The 16,145-nt window shown below is 38.3% G+C and overlaps 1 protein-coding gene across 15 annotated transcripts in view; it reads right to left on the bottom strand.

Annotated features, from left to right (window-relative positions):
• The window catches only part of ZBTB20 (zinc finger and BTB domain containing 20), a 475,348-nt gene that overhangs the window by 304,839 nt on the left and 154,364 nt on the right, over positions 1-16,145 (bottom strand). For 3 of the 15 annotated variants that reach the window (XR_007903182.1, XR_007903183.1, XR_007903184.1), the window contains exon 4: positions 4,792-16,145. This exon is cut by the window's right edge and continues 19,501 nt beyond it. The exons of 10 other annotated variants lie outside the window; for them this stretch is intronic. The gene's annotated coding sequence lies outside the window, so the exon portion shown is untranslated. The remainder of the gene's footprint in view (positions 1-4,791) is intronic. 2 more of the 15 variants (XM_051779641.1, XM_051779642.1) reach the window with 1 other exon arrangement.

Here is a 16,145-nt window from a genome sequence, read left to right as displayed (position 1 = left end):
ACTTTGTAGATTTTAAAAGGCCAGAGGAAAATCCTCTGGGTGCACAGATGAGCTGGCTGCGAGACAATTAAAAAACCAAGCAATTTTGAAATAAGGTTAGGGTGATGGAAAGCACCAACTCTCCCTGATTATGAATAATTCCCATTTCTGTTCATTGCCTTCCCTTATCTGACTCAGGAACAAAAAAGCAAATGTGTGTATCAGTTATTCAGCTGTTGCTGGGGTTTTCTGTTTGGTTGGGTTTTTGTTGTTGTTTTGTTTTTTTTTTTTTTCAAATGAGCCTGGCTTTATTTAGGAGTGAGTTTTTTACAATAGGTAGTACTGGTCTGTTTCATCTAAACTGCATGGTACACCACTCATTGACTTCCATGCACATAAAGCAATTGCTGACTTTTGAGAAGTTCATCCTAAAAAAAAAGGCAAATCCCCTCCAACAAACAGAAATATAAAATGACCATTTAGCGTTAGTATGTACCTGATGCTTATGGGTGGTCTTTTCTCACAATAAATTTTTTATTTCCTACGAGCTGAAGCTTTTACCTTTTTCTTGATTTATATTATGCTTTACTAACAGATGTAGTTACATACTGAACTGATAAAAAGCTTTAGATGTCTAATGGGGAAAAGGGATTGCCGCAGATACTACAGTTAACTTTTCAATACATACTGGTACATACATATCCATACCATTATAATCTGTCAATCACATGTAGTGAGTCCAGTTCAAAACGTTGCTCCGTGTGTGTTCAGTCTAAAATCTACTAGGGACTAAAAAAAAAAAAAATATAGGGAGGTTTCTCCTTGAAGAACTGAGACTACCTAGGATTAGTGATTTTATGACTTGGATCTTGGGATAAGAGTCAAAACAATTGGATCATCTGAGGTTACACAGAGTCTGAAAGAACAAAAATCAGCTTGAACTGTAAGGACATGTGTGTGCTTCCAAGGACTATGGATCTTCTGATTTAAACAGAGAGGAAAAGGTCAGGGCATCTGTTTTTTTCTTCCTCACTAGCCACTTTATTTGCTGTGTGGCTTGCTACATTTCTGTGTCTCAATTTCCAAATGCTTAAATAGGAAATGTTAATTGTACACAACACCAATACCTCAAGATGATGTGGTGCATTTTGCTCGAGTTCTTTTGCCATTGACACAAGAGGCTGGTGGTTTTCATGTAAAAAGTAATGGTACTACTGCTGATGTGAAACCAGAGGAAGTTTATCTTTTCATGTAGTCACTTTTCAAAGTATTATTTCTACTCTACAAGCCTGCCTTATGCAGCATGTGCATTTTGAAACTAAGTATATTAAGAGGTAAGTCTCCTGACTGTATTTACACCATGAGCCAAATTTAATCCTGCCTTATACACTGGGTAGACACTTTGACCTTCAAGAGATGCCAGTCAAGACAGAATTTATCTCAGAACCTTTCTCTGCCAAAGTTTTCCACAATCTTGCTCATGTGTTTTACAGTAATACCTTCTTTTTTCCCTGTTCATTAACTATTAAAATAAAATATTCACATGACAGATTTTTGCCTCAGTTTTCCCACAGCAATCATATTTCCTCACCCAAGAGGATATCAGGAAGCTTCATTAATTGTTTCTGAAACATTTACAACTTTTCGTGGAAAAGGTAAAGCATCTGTCTCCTAAAGGAGAAAAATCATTTCCAAATGGATGAAGTATCTCAGGTACCCTCTGAAGCACACATGTATTTTAATTCTTCTCTCAGAGATAAAGAATTCAAGACACAGACATTACAATCAGTTTGTCAAGTTCATGTGTATTATCTGAAGACCAGAACTTGTGTCTTTTTCCCTGCAATTCATCTTTAATCTCAAAACAACGCTGCTTTGTTGAATTACCTCTGGATATGGTGACGGGCAAGAGGTTATCTGAATTGGACAAGTCATCCCAAAAGTAACAGCAATTTCTGCCTCTGTCTCATTTCTGTTTTTAAAAAAACACCTGTAGGAACTGGGTCTCCTTGCAGTCCCCTCCACTTCTGCCAAACTTGCTTAAAACCAGACATTTTTAAGCTAACAAAGGAGGAGGGGGATGGTCTCCTAGAAATAAGGCATCTTCTCATATCAGTAACTTAGCAGTACAAACACCCCTGTCACCTTTACATGTATTTTTCTGTATTGATGGACTGTTATAAGCAGTTGTTGCAGGACACGATGGTTAGCACATGTAAAATACAAAGCCCACTTACAGAACAAAGAAATTACCTGCTGGTAGCAGTTCACTTGAGCTCATCTTATATGAGGGGTTTTTAGAATATCTTTCAAAAGCTGAATTAGAGAAATAGAAATTTTAAAAAAAATTCTGTAAGATTTCTAAACAAAAACAATCTAAGGTAAAAGCATCAACAGTTGATGCAAATACAGAAACAAGCTAAAGAAATAAAAAGAAAAATAAAAAAAGACCTTGAACTTTAAACATTTCACCAGGGATACATTATCAAAGATGGCCACCACTAACTAAAGACTGTATTGTCCCTTTCAGAGGGAGAATTTACTTTCTTTCTTTCTACATATTAGGACTGAAGCAGTATTTTAACACATGGGTTAAACTATTAATATGAAATGATAAGTTAGGAATGAGCTCCACAGGTATGCACTGAAATAGTTCTCTGCTGCAAAGTGAAAAATGGGGATTGATGCTTGGAAGAGATTAAGGATATCTCAGGATTAGGGAAAAAAAAACATGTCAGAAAGTTATGTCTTCTGGATAGAAAGCCACTGGGAGTTTGTAGAGGATATTGAACCACTGTTTGCTGAGAACTTGAATTAATGTACTAAGCCTCTGTAATGATCAACTCCAACGAACATATCCAGTCTGAGATCCACTGAAAGAATGATTAGCACGGAGTTACAGATCTGAAACCAAGAAGGTATCATATATACACGCTATTCTGCCTTTATGCATAATACAGGTCCTAAAGTCCTGCCTTGCTACACGCAAACCAGATGAGCCCCATGCAAAATAAAGATCTATTGGATTTCACTTGTTCAGATTGAATGTCCTCATCCAATTCCAGCCCTGCAGTCGCTCATTGCACCACCTGTGCAGGGGAGTGCTTTAGCTTCTCCCCCATCTTGTGGTCCCTCGTGCCAGGCACAGCCTGCCAGCTTGTCCTCTGCTGCGCTAACGACACTGCATCCACTGCCCGGGGCTGGGGAGGAGCCATGGGCATGTACTGGGGAACAGCTGTGCTGCCCGAATGCCCCCACACCCCAAGTCCTTGCAGAAGTAGCACATGCTGCATGAGCCCAACTCTGTGGCTCCTCTGCCACCATGGGGCTGGTCACGTGCGGACGCCTCAGTTAACCTGGCGCACGACCTAAAGAATGTACATTCTCTTAACTCCTCTGCAATGTGACCCTGATGCACAGCTCTCATGTGCTGGGCCTGAAAGCAAACAGTACATTTGGGGAGCCTTGGATTTATTTCAAAATAGATGAAGTCCTTTTCCAAAAGAAACAGGAACATTAAAGCCTTTGTAATGGAAACAGTGAGACATGGTTTTCAGACTGATCAAGCTGAAGCAGTCTTCAAGGCAATCCTTTGTCACAAACAAGCAATATTTTCACTCCTGCCCCGCAGCAGACCCCTGTGATATATTTTATTTCCTTTGCAACTGGCATCAACTCATTTTCCAAAGTCAAATACATCTACCTTCCTTGCTTCTCCCTTGGGACTCTTTGAAGGAGAAGGAAAACATCAAGACTAGACTGTGTTGTGGGATTAAACATGTCAGGAGAGAAACAACAGAGAAAACAATTATAGGCATTATACATAATACAAAATGGGCAAAGTGTGAGAAAAAGAAAAAGCATAGCCAAATCATCGGAGCTGTAGCTGCAGAGAACATAAATCCCCCTATAATTTGCCCAATCACCATCCCTTGGTTTAGGATTCTGCTGTACTTTGATTCACCACTGTCTATCATTTACACACATAAAACCAGTGCTGCTTTGAGCTACTCTGCTTTATCATAAAAAGCCTTCCTACCCCAGCACCTGTCCTCCTGCCAGCACATAAATCCCAGGTTAATCTGCCACACAGTATCACCTCTTCACAACACTTAGAGCTTCTGTGCCACAGCACTTTTTATCAATCTCACTTCAAACATCATTTTCTGAGGACTGACTCACACCATTACTTCCTTTATTTCTAGGAGGACAGGGTAATCTGCCCTTTGTAGAAACATCCATTTTGTCTGATTTCCACTCCTCTTGGAATTTCATCACGTAACATCAATTCTGTGTCACAGGCGAGTAGGTGAACTAGTGTGAGGGGGGAAAATCATCATGGAAAGAACAAATGTCTTCATAAAAGGACACCATCGCTGCCTTACAACTATTTATATTTCAAATGTCATCACAGTTTTGAATGGTAGCTCTCATTCTGTCTCTGACATCTCCCTGTGTGGAGATGTTTGTGGTATTTCTCTGCTTTTCTTGCATCATTTATACAATATGCTAAGTACAATTCTAAATGAATCCATTCTTTTGCTCTCCTTCAAAACTCCTGCCCAAGTAGCTCTGAAACCTCCATCACTGACCACCTTTCACATCCCAAGGCTAAAGAAGCTCTCTGGAACTTCAGTTGGCTTGCATTTTCTACAGCTTCACAGTGAAGGGATTGTACAGTAACCTGAGTGATGCCTTAAATATGCAGAAAATAAGTAACACCTTTATAATGAAAAGGTGAATCTTCTAGTGAGAGAGGTCACATCCTAGTAGAGATGTACAAAGAAATGCTAAAGCCTCATTACTACTCACAGCTATAGGGAGAGCTCCTTCAACTCAGTTGATAATTACGTGGAACCAAAGAACCAGGACATCTAGGGCAATTTGCCTGAAAACAGGAACAGGAGAACAATCTTTCCTCCAACAGTACCACATATTCATAGTTGGCTACAGTATTCTTCCTGCTTAACTCTCCATCAAGATCCTATCTTTTAAACAAAAGCAGAAAAAAATTTCCCCATTACCTTCTTTTCTTCCAAGTTCTCAGAAAGTTTTCCATCCTATTTATCTTTTCATTTTAACTTTTCGAAATGTTTTATAGTCTTATGACTTGTTTTTCCAATTTGTATAAACTTTGCATCAACCTGATGACTAATGGAAAAATGTTTTTATGGAAAAATTGAGATATGATGCACCAGATTCCATAACTCCCAGAGAAACTTTTACATAAGATTATTGATCTATATTACTTTCTTATTTCTGTATTCATTAATTTTAAAATGTGACTATGGTTACCAATCTGTTTTCTAATATGACTAAACACACCAAAACACTTTTCTTGCAATCTACATTTTAAAGATTTTAATATATAATGCTTGGGCAGTAAGAGCATTAAATCCCCAAGCATTATCTGCTCTTTTCTCATTTTGCACTACTAGCTAAAATTCTGATTAGTTATCCTCTTGGTTTCCTTTACCTTTATTTTGCCCTACTCTTCAGTGTTCAAATTAGAAGGCTAGAAATTAGTGTCTCTATATTTTCTACTTCCAGCAATGCAAAAAACTGATTTTGTTGACTTGTATAAATTACTTGCTTCTGCAAGGACAACTCTTCAGACCGCTAGAGAAAGGTTGCACCACTTCATAGTCCTCTGTTATCCCAAAACTGAATCTGCCTAAGAGCACCTATGACAATGAAGTGCTCCCAGCCCTGATTCAGTAAGCACACACTAGGGTTTTTCAGCTGGACAGCTCTAGCTTAAGATCACAAAATTAGGGCCTAATGATGTTATTAATAATGAAGCATTGATATTCTCCAATCATTTTCATTCTGAATTGGGATTTATGGTAGTGTGAATAAAACCCAGTATAAATTATATCTGAAGGTATCAACAGTTCACAGAAGTCAAGTCTAATCAAAACATAAAGAACTGAAGAAGTGCAGACATAGCTCCTTAACCACTGGAAGACTGGATAGATACTTTGTCAACTCCATATTAAATGTGTAAGATAGGACAGATGTGACTAGACAGAGGTAATGTTGATGATATGATTTTTCTTTCTTTGTTAATGACCTACATGTGTTGTTTTGCTTGAGGTATTCAGTAATTTACTCTCTATATTGCAGAAACATGCATTGAGTTGCCTCAGTATCTAGCATTTCAACAGCAATATACTTTTCTTTCCTTAGTTTTTCCCAAGCAGGGTTCACAATGATCTGTAGAAGACATTAGTTATTCCTCTGCTTCTGTCCTGCTTTTTTGTAGGAAACAGACATGAAAAGAGTTTTGCAAATCACTCAGCTCATCAATGGCCATAATGGAATTTAGTGCAAGTCTTTACCTTCCAACACTCTGCTTTAGCCATGAAGCTTGCCTTGTTCTTGGCAATAGATGTCTACTTCCAGCATGAAAACATTGTCCCTGTATCACCTGTCATAAGCATGATTAAAAAATATATGTATTTGCACTCTTAAAGTCCATCTTTTTACTATTTCTCCTAGTCTTTTTTCTCATCTTGGAAACAGAATTTCTTTGCATTGCAGAATCTGAAGAGGGAGCTGCACCTGTTAGCACTGCAATACCTTAGGGCTCTCTAGTCAACCATCTGCTTTTCAAAATCTATTTGTTATCTCTTGAGCAACCAAGAAGGCATAAAGTATGTTTTATCACCTTAATGCTGGAAGTGATCATTTACAGTAGAAAAATATACCATGCCAGGTAGAATTTTTACTAAGAAAAAGGAAGAAAATTTCTGGTGGAAGGCAGGGAGTGGCAAGAAGAGGAGGCAAAAAGAGGGTGGAGGGGGTGGACTGAGAGGAAAGGAATGGGTATAAAACTCACTTGCTTCCAGCAAAAGTCAACTCAGTATGCTCTACTGGGAGCCAGGGACTGCGTATTATATATTTCTATAACATGCTTCCATATATCTGCAGAAATAAAAAGATAAGATTTGACAATCTAAACTGAAAAACGTTTTTTTTTCCAGACATTTTAACATGACTGCTGGTCTTGCATTAGTGCTTGAAAAACACATCTTTCAAAGGAATGAAGTATCGTAGTACCACCCAAGGAACAGTCCAGGGTTTTGCCTGTTTTTTCCAGTAAGAGTAGACCAATGACTGATTCATACTTCCATTATATCACAATTGTGCTTTTGTTTGGCACCCTCTCATCTCTTGCAAGTCACTTGCAGATGGTCTAGAAGCCACAGAACAAGCTGTACTTCCTTTCTATGTCAGCCATCCCCATCTTATGGAATCCTTCCAGTTTGCTGCACACAAGGTACAAGGATACTACTCCACAGACATCTCTTTTGACTTCCAAAAAGCCCCCTCTTTCCTTAGGATTCTGTAGCTAGTTTTTCCCATTAACAGAAATAAAGAAATAATTTGCACTGCCTCCATCTCTCAGCGCACAGTAAGTTCACATAACCCAACTCAGGAAAGGAAATGGAGAGATTTGGAGGGGTTGTTCAGTGCCTAACAGTGAACAATGGTGGAGGTCCACCATCGGTGGAGGAAATACTTCTGAAACTACTGTAAGTAGTTATAAGTAGTTGTGTAAGTTGCTGTTATGCCATCACATAGATTTTGCAGTCAACGCTGATCACCCTGTTTTCAAATAGGATAGAGAAAAACCAAAAAGGGTTCAGAAAGTAAAAAAAAAAGACCCAAGATGTTTTCATGCGAAAAGTTTAGAAAGCTTCAAACTGACAGAGAAAATGAAAAAGACTGAACACAGTGGAAGTGATATAAATGTAACTGCATAGAGCAAAAAATAAATCTGACCTCTCAAGAAAAGATGGGACAGTCATTAAAACTAAAAGGCAGAATACTAAAACCAATAAAAGGATTATTATTTTTCATCCACGTACTATATAATAAACTTACAGTACTCTGTACCCAAGACATCAGATGGACCAAGATTTTATGAGTTTAAAAAGGAATAATTATTGTCATAATAATAACAATAATAAGGCCCTTTATAATAATAAATATAATTACAGAAATAGTTAGCATAATACTGAATAAACAGAATATCCACAATTAGGGTACAATAAACCCTGAGGACTGAAAACTACCCATGTTTAAAGACATAAGCCAACTTCAATTTGCTACCTATTAATGAGAAACTACCCCTGTGTGAAAAGTTAAACCGCCATTACTCTTTACCCATTTTTTTCCTGAAGGATCTGATACTAGGTTCTGTAATGTTTACTGTGTGGCTTTCTAGAGGTGCATCTGCAATGCATATATGCCCATCGATCAGGTGTTCAGCTTGGATACCCCTCCTGAACACAGTCAAAACAACCAAAAAAATCCCCGTAAAATCAAAGCAACATGTTTGTTATTCAGGAACATGTGCTATGTTTATTTACTTGTGAGACTTGAAATTGTTTTAGCCATTACTTTTAATGCACATGATGAAATGGGGAGAAGAAATGAAGGACAACATTTTGTAGGTTTGATAAAAAATGGCAATGTTATTGTTTTGTTATAGGAGGATTAAGACATGAATAAGAGTTATATTTTAGGATAAAGTATTTGTAACCACCTATACATCTCCATGCCCTAATAGACTTTTTTAGTATTAGAAAATGAAGTTCACGTGTGGAATAAACAAAAATAAAATCATCTGTCAATTTGAGCCTGCTCATGGAGAGTCAAATGAGCCTCCTTTCTTATGGTTTCTGTCGGACTGTGGTGTCTGATGCATAATTTTGAGTACAATTGCAAAGCAGCCTCTCCCACAGCAAGGCCGTTAAAAGAGCTTTTCCCCTTTGCTGTCTACTTCAAAAAAAAAAAGTGGAAGCTCAGATATCTTGGAGACCTTCACCCATCAAACTTGGCTAAAAGTGCTCAGATTTGGGAAGGAGAGGAGTAGGAGACAGGTAGGCAAACTGTATACAGGAGTAAACGGAGTGGGTTCCCAAAGGTCTCATTTCTCTGGGGAGCCACACCTAGGGAAGCCCTAGGGATGCAGGTAGTCCATAAGAGTTGCTTAGAAAAAGTTCTTTCTCTGCAGCATCTCACAAGCATTCCTCCAGTGAAATCAGCATAGCAATGCGAGCACATGTTCCTGCCCCACATTTAGCTCATGTGTAGTTTTTTAATAGGAGGCACCTCCATAAAAGCCAGAACCCATTTAAACTAAATAAAACCGGGCCGTACACTTTCTCCAAGCCCTTGTTTTGTTTTCTTGTACATCGATACATCTGTGCTGACATAAAAGCACACACTGCAGACTGCTTAAAAAACTATCTTCACTTCCCCAACTTTTAGACAAAATTTAGCTATGAAACCAAAACAACAGTACTATCAGAAACAAAAAAAAGCATCAGTCCTGTAAACGATGGACAATCTAAAGCTTTAGAAGAAATATATGCAGTAATACACACATTCTTACCTGCACAAGTCTGTACCATCAGCCTTTGAGAGTTTTTTTTACATCTACTCTGTAACGATGCATTTTTTGAAAATGGTTCTAGTGCTCAGGAATGCCAAGAATTTAGGAAGAGAGCCACAGCTTAAGAGCGCAATTATTTGCCAGTAAATACTCAATTTGCTTGTCCTGTGATTTTTCTTCTCCTAACTCGCCCTCTCCATAATCCGTCTCTTGCTGCGTCATGAGCACAAGAAGTCTTTTCTTCATAACATAACACTTCAGTTTGCTATTTTGTTAGCATTAATTAAGAATTCCCTCTACTGGTCATTTTCTATACTCTTACAAATAGCACCTTGAGCCCCGGACATTAGACGGCAGTGAGTCAGTGTGTGGGATTCAGCCACCATTTATAAACACCTTCAACCACATTCACCCAGTTTACAATATTCAGGACATCTCAGCTGAATTACTGCTTTGTGTCCAGTTTGTATTCAGATGGGGGCCATATGTTCCTTCATGTATTAGAGCAGAGCTCATTAGCACTGCTGCAGTCACGCCACAGCAAACATTTTTTTTCTCTATCTTGCCTCCATTTTAACCTGATTAAAAACATTTTCTCCAGGGTGGATTTCTGGGAAAGAACTGCTTAAATTCAAGTGCTGTTAAAATGGATATGTGTAATTTTAAAATTAGTTTTAAATTAAAATTTGCTGCAAAAGAACTCAGCTGTTACTTAGGATTAAACTACTTACTAAACTCACCTCCTAAAAACATGGGAAAGCATTCACAAAAACTCTGTTGCATTAACCACAAAGGCTAAATATTCAGTGAGCACACAGACCTAGAAAAACTCAGTATATGAGATCTCTCGTAAGGATTTAGACACAATCTATTTTTAAAGAGGGTATGTATGCATGCATCTGTGCAAGCAGCATCATACAACTAGATTAACACCTTGCAATAATGGAGAGAGTGGGTGTAGTTAGAAATCTGGATGTGCAAATTGTATTTCCTAAGAAATTTCGTGTAGGCAAGTCCCATTCTGCTCAATCAACAGTAGGCAGAGAAATACTATATTTGGAAAAAATTCATAAAATACAGAAGGAGTGACTTGAATCACCCACATTAATTGCTAAATGAAAATCTAGGTTCTGAAATACAAAACAGGAACACTATTATTGGGAGCAGAAGAAAAAAAAGAAGACACACCTGGGATTGAACAGTATGATCCAGAATCCCTTTAAATCCATTTTAGGATAGAAATGCATCATCTGTCAAAATCATTTTGGGTCTGGCTACTTCTTACATGAGTGAAAACAACTTTTGGGCCCCAAATTGAAGAATAACATCACATCATAGACACTTTACTGCATTTAGAAAGACTGTGTGTATTTCATATGATGCAGTGATATTGTAGAAAACTGTGGAATTCCCACAAATTCAAACCACAGTATGATAAAATGTGATAACAATTCATCACGTACAAATAAGCATTTCAAAATCCCACATTCAGAGCACAAACTGTATCAGAGGCATCAAATACTCTTAATAAAATGCATTTCTGCTACATATATCCTATATGTCTACTGCTAAAAAGCAGACAATTTAGAAATATGCTTAAACCACTCAGTCATCTTTAGGATTATTGTACGCATATATCCTCCAGTGCCATATGTCCAAATTGATTGTGAATTCATGTTAGAAATTATTTAACGTATCTTTCCCCACCCCTCAGTCAAACAGCAACAGAACAGCAGGATCCATGAATTTTTATAGTGCACTGACCATCTCCTCCACCCTAGACAGCATTCTCCAAAATCAAAATAAATAGGATGGGGAAACAAACAGCATGAGAAAGGTGAAAAGCCCTCTTCGAGTGCATTGCTCCTTCTTCCCTAAAGCTGATTTTCCTCTGAAAGCTCTAAAAACAGTGCACAAATAATACATCTGGTGGCTGATAGACCTAGCTACACAAGTGCCTTCAAAACAGGAGAACTTCCTAGTGTCCAGGTAGAGCCCATCCTGTATGCTTTGAAGCAGCCAACAGAGTTAGCACGTTCCAAGAAGACAGCAGTGGACCTGCTCTTCAATGCTTATTTGTGAGGGAAACACATACTGAACTTTACTCAAACAGAGCTACACACTAATTGTTCATAAGATTAACTGTTCTCCCTTAGGCTTTGACTTAAACTGACATAAACAAAGCGTTTCAGAATAAAACCTGACTATTGTTGAGTTATTGTTATGTATAATTTAAGAAGAGGGCAGTGAAGAGTAGATCAGTTTTAGGAGATACTTTCAGGTCAGATTTTCAATATTTAGATGAGAACCTGAAAATGAAACTTTACATCAACTTTAAACAAAATTACAGTACAATAAAGAAAATGAAACTGACAAGGATAATTCTGTTTTTAAGGCTTAAAAGTGAAAAATAAAAAATAAGAACAAAAATAAATTTAATTTTTATAAATAACTGTAAGCAAGCAGAGTTTGTTGCAATATTTTGTAATAAATAATTCTTTCTGAAAAAATGGATAAGGGTTTCCCAGTTTTTCTTGTCTTAAAATTACGTGCTTTCACATTAATATACTAATTTGCCTTTGCGCAGCAGAGCTTTTGAAAAAAGAGCTGACACACTTAATAGGGACAATTGGGTTAAAAGGGAATTTCCTGGATAAAGTCAGAACATAACAAATTCTTACTTATCCAGTGTAGTTAATGTAAAATTATACTCTTCTCAACAGGGACTGCATGGTGAAAGGGATATCTGGTTTGTTTAGGAGGTGCCCCCATTAACTGGATTTTTTTTTTTTTTTTTAATAATGCTCTAAGCAATCAGCTAGTAGAGCCAGACATTGTCCTCAGGTAACCTCACACAGCTGCCTCCAGTGCAAAACGCTGTCACTTCTCAGACTTCATACCCTGTGATCTGCTTCCTTCCTTCACATTCGTCCCCCGAGGGATGACAGTCAAGTGCAGCGGTCCCTCCTCGCTGCGCAGCCCGGGGAGCGAGCACTCACGTGGCACGATGCTTCAGCAGCAGGGCTGAAACACGGCCCGTGTCTTAACATGCATGTTTTGGTAGGAATCCCTTCCAAATCCAACTGACAGGAAAACGGCTACATGGTCACTCTGACGTTTTAACCTCACGCTTGTTTTCTCCCTCGCTTGCAGCACCTACTTGCTTTCACTCCCGAAGGTATTTTTACTACCCGAAGCTGGACAGGCATGCTGCAGTGCTTTTTCTAACAAGAAAAATTCCTCTCAAAACAACTTGGTGCTTATTTTCTGTGCCACAAAGCTCCCAGTACTAACATCTCTATCCCATCTCTGCACTGAATTAACCCTCTGCTTTATCTACATAATGTGTACTACAACTACTGCTGGGCATCTTTAGCTGCTTTGAAATGAAGAAAGTAGACTCCAAACAATATACTTACAGAAATCATTAATTTTGAGGAAAAGAGAAAAGCAAATTAAGCCCACATTTATGTATGCTAACCTGGTAATGTAAAGGACTCAACTGGTTCAGAACAGTTAAAATGCAGCTGCTTAATTATACATCTTTTTCCAGGTAAATTCCTACTGAAATCAACAGACAAGCTTCTGGACAGTAACACTGATACAAACCTGAGCTACTTCTACTAAAATCTCACAGATTATAAAGGTGTGACCGTGCCCCAAACCTGACCTAAGCTTGCTATAGAAAGCTTTTCATTGGAAAACTGTCTCCTGGCAGGCACCAAGGTCCACTGCAGCTGAGTGAGGAGATAAAGGCTATCACTATTTCCCTTTAGCAGTGTTAGGAAGCTAAGGAGATACACAGAGACACGTCTCTCAATCCAAGCATATAATGTGAACTTATTTTTTATTTTGATCTCTACACTGATATTTTCCCTAAATAAACCTTACCATTTATTTAGTGAAAAAATATGAGTTCTCATTATAATATAATTGATCTTATAATTAATTTTCTGTACACATTCAACAATAGATTATTCTACAACTTGGCAATATGATATAACTTAGGTCAGGCGTGGAGGCGTACTTTGTACAGGCTGTTACTAAGTGACAAAGGAATTTAGGGCATCAGTGAAAAGGTTGCATTTGTTAACTGTTCATTTCCAAACAGTGGTGGCTCCAAGGGAATTGCATTTGTTTCGCTGTTTTTTTTGATAAGATTTCCTGCCTACCTCTGCTGAAAGTTGCTGGAGAAGAGTTGGTCAGGTATTTTGGTGGAAGAATTGTTCAAAAGAGATTTAACAAGCAGTCCAGATGCTAAGCAGACATCACTGATGTACAGTTCCAGCCTCTGCTATTTCTCAAGTGTTTTTTTTTGTTTTATACTTCCCCACTTAGTGTTCATGCAGTGCAGTTATTTCCAGCTCAGATATAAAAACCCACCAGGAAAAAACTGTAATACCTTATCCTATCAGACTAATAATGCACAGCTTATGTGCCATTTAAATCAGAATTGCTTTCCCCCAGTGAATGGTGGATAAAATTGTTCTAGACTGCAGCAGATGGAACTGGAAACTTTGTCTTCCTGTTTGTATCTGGGGCACGTATGATCAGCCTATGTGAACAAGCAAAACATTTAAAAAGAAACGTATCAGGAACACGAACATTTGCAGATAATAAATCACAGAAGCAGCACTACATTTATCTGCTCTAAAACAACCACTTTGATCCTGCAAAGGCTATCAAACCCTCCAAATTAATTAGCTAGGCTGGGCAAGCTCACTCACTGCATCCTGCAAGGATGAGAGGAGCACACAGAAGTTTCCTCTGTGTCAACAGCCCCATGCAACAGGGAGGGAGATGTGGAGATTTCCCAAAGCAGCTGCTGCCAAGGTCTGCTCAGGAAGGAGCAAAGACTGCTGCGATTGCCTTGAAGCACAGATCATGTTCTGGGGGATCTCCAGGACCATGTGCTGTCAGAAAAAACGCCACCGTGGTGCGGACTGGGAACCTGACCCACATGCACATTTTCCAGTACTCACCATCAGTTTCAGAGAGCAGGTTTATCTTTAAAGCACCTCTGCAGCAGGGAAATAGCATCCCCTTCCTTTCACAGCTGGGGAATGTAGGTACAAATATATTATTGACTTTTCCAAGGTTACTGAGCTAGACAGGAGAAGCCAGATCTTGGTCTGGTCTGCTGATCAGAGCCTTAATAACACCAAGCAATCCTCCCTCCAGCTTCAAGGCCACAACGTCTGCGGTTTAGCATTTTCACAGAGGGCATAATCTGGGCATAAGTGAGGATGTGTAAGACAGAAAAAACCCTCTTGTTTGATCTTCACAGGTAACCTTAGCCCTGAAGTAACCTTGAGGTAACAAAAATAATGAAAAATATGATTTTTACTTGCAAGTTTAAGACACGAGGTTTGAAGGTCATCAAAGTGGTTTTGTCTCTGAAGTGAGAAATGGTGTTTTTACACTACACTTTCAGCACACAGGTTTTAAGTTATCTCTGCAAAGATGGATACAAGCAGTTTGTTTACCAGGTTAGGAATTAAGGAAAAAAAAACAACCCCCCAAATCAATGAAACTTAAAACTCTCCTTGGCTTAATTACTGTTAACGTTTTATTCCCTTAATCAAAGGAAAGAAAAAAAAATCAGCTTGACTTTTTTGACAGCGAAGTCAAACCAAGTGGAAAATTCACCTCCTACAAGAAATTTTGAAAGGGAAAACTCCAGATAGCAACTGGATTCATGTTAGTGAAATGCTTTCTGCTGCAGACAGAACTGTGTTGTAATGAAATATATTTTTTGACCCCCTACATCTCCTTCCCTCTAAAAGACAAGGAAAACTGTTGGATTTGAATATTAGTTTTGATCAACTTGTTTCCCATAGGAAGGGCCACTGAATAGGAGATAAAGCCATACAAAATCGTATGTCTGTGAATTTACTTTGCAGACTACCTGTACACATAAAAACATGAAAGAAATTATGATAAGGTTAGAGAGTATGACTATTTCTTAAAAATTATTTTTCCCTTCCTTAATGCATGTTGTTAAGCTACATAAGTAGTCTGAAATTAATTTCAGAAATGGGGATTACTGGAGACCACTAATAGTTTTTCACAAATATACAAGAAGCCAGCAGTAATGCTGGAAATGGACTGGAGCTGCGAGGTCCTCATTCAGCATCTCCCCAGCACTTTTCTTGGGCCCCAGTGATCTGTAACCGCTGGGAAACAGTGATTTTTATATTCAGAGATCAAAGGGGCCGAATCTGTTCTCTGAGGACATGAAGTCCTAATACAAGCTAAAACTAAATGCTCCTAAGTTGTTCACTGTAGGGAACTTGGAAAAGAGACTTTGTTTTGCACCATTTATAGTGCTCTGCAATCAAAAGATTTTAGAAAAAAGCAGAGAAAGATATACATAAGTTTAGGCTTGAGAGGACCATTCCAGGTCTCATCCTAAAGTGATGTTATATAGAAAAAATATTAAAATGGATATAGATGATCTTTCATAACAAGCTTCCAGTTTTTTCATTTAGTTCTATTTAAACAACGTATTTTGCTGTGGCCAACTGCATTCTCTCTGGTCTCTCAGACAGTGGGTTTCATGCATTCTTGCATATATTTGAACTTTTGATCATTTTCCAAAAATTCACTGCTAGTATCCTAGGCAGCAATCACTGGGCAGTGATATGGGTCATTCTAGTTTAGAATAAAAAGGAGATGAGTGTGACTGATCCTCTTTCTCAAGGCCAAATCTCATAACAAATCATCTGGAGAACTGCCAACAACTTCAATAAGACCAGAA

This window comes from Manacus candei, unplaced genomic scaffold (assembly GCF_025592945.1).
Source record: "Manacus candei isolate 608988 ecotype Guabito, Panama unplaced genomic scaffold, ASM2559294v1 h1tg000014l, whole genome shotgun sequence".
In the NCBI taxonomy this organism is placed as follows: domain Eukaryota; kingdom Metazoa; phylum Chordata; class Aves; order Passeriformes; family Pipridae; genus Manacus; species Manacus candei.
This window is presented reverse-complemented; position numbering and strand designations above follow the sequence as displayed.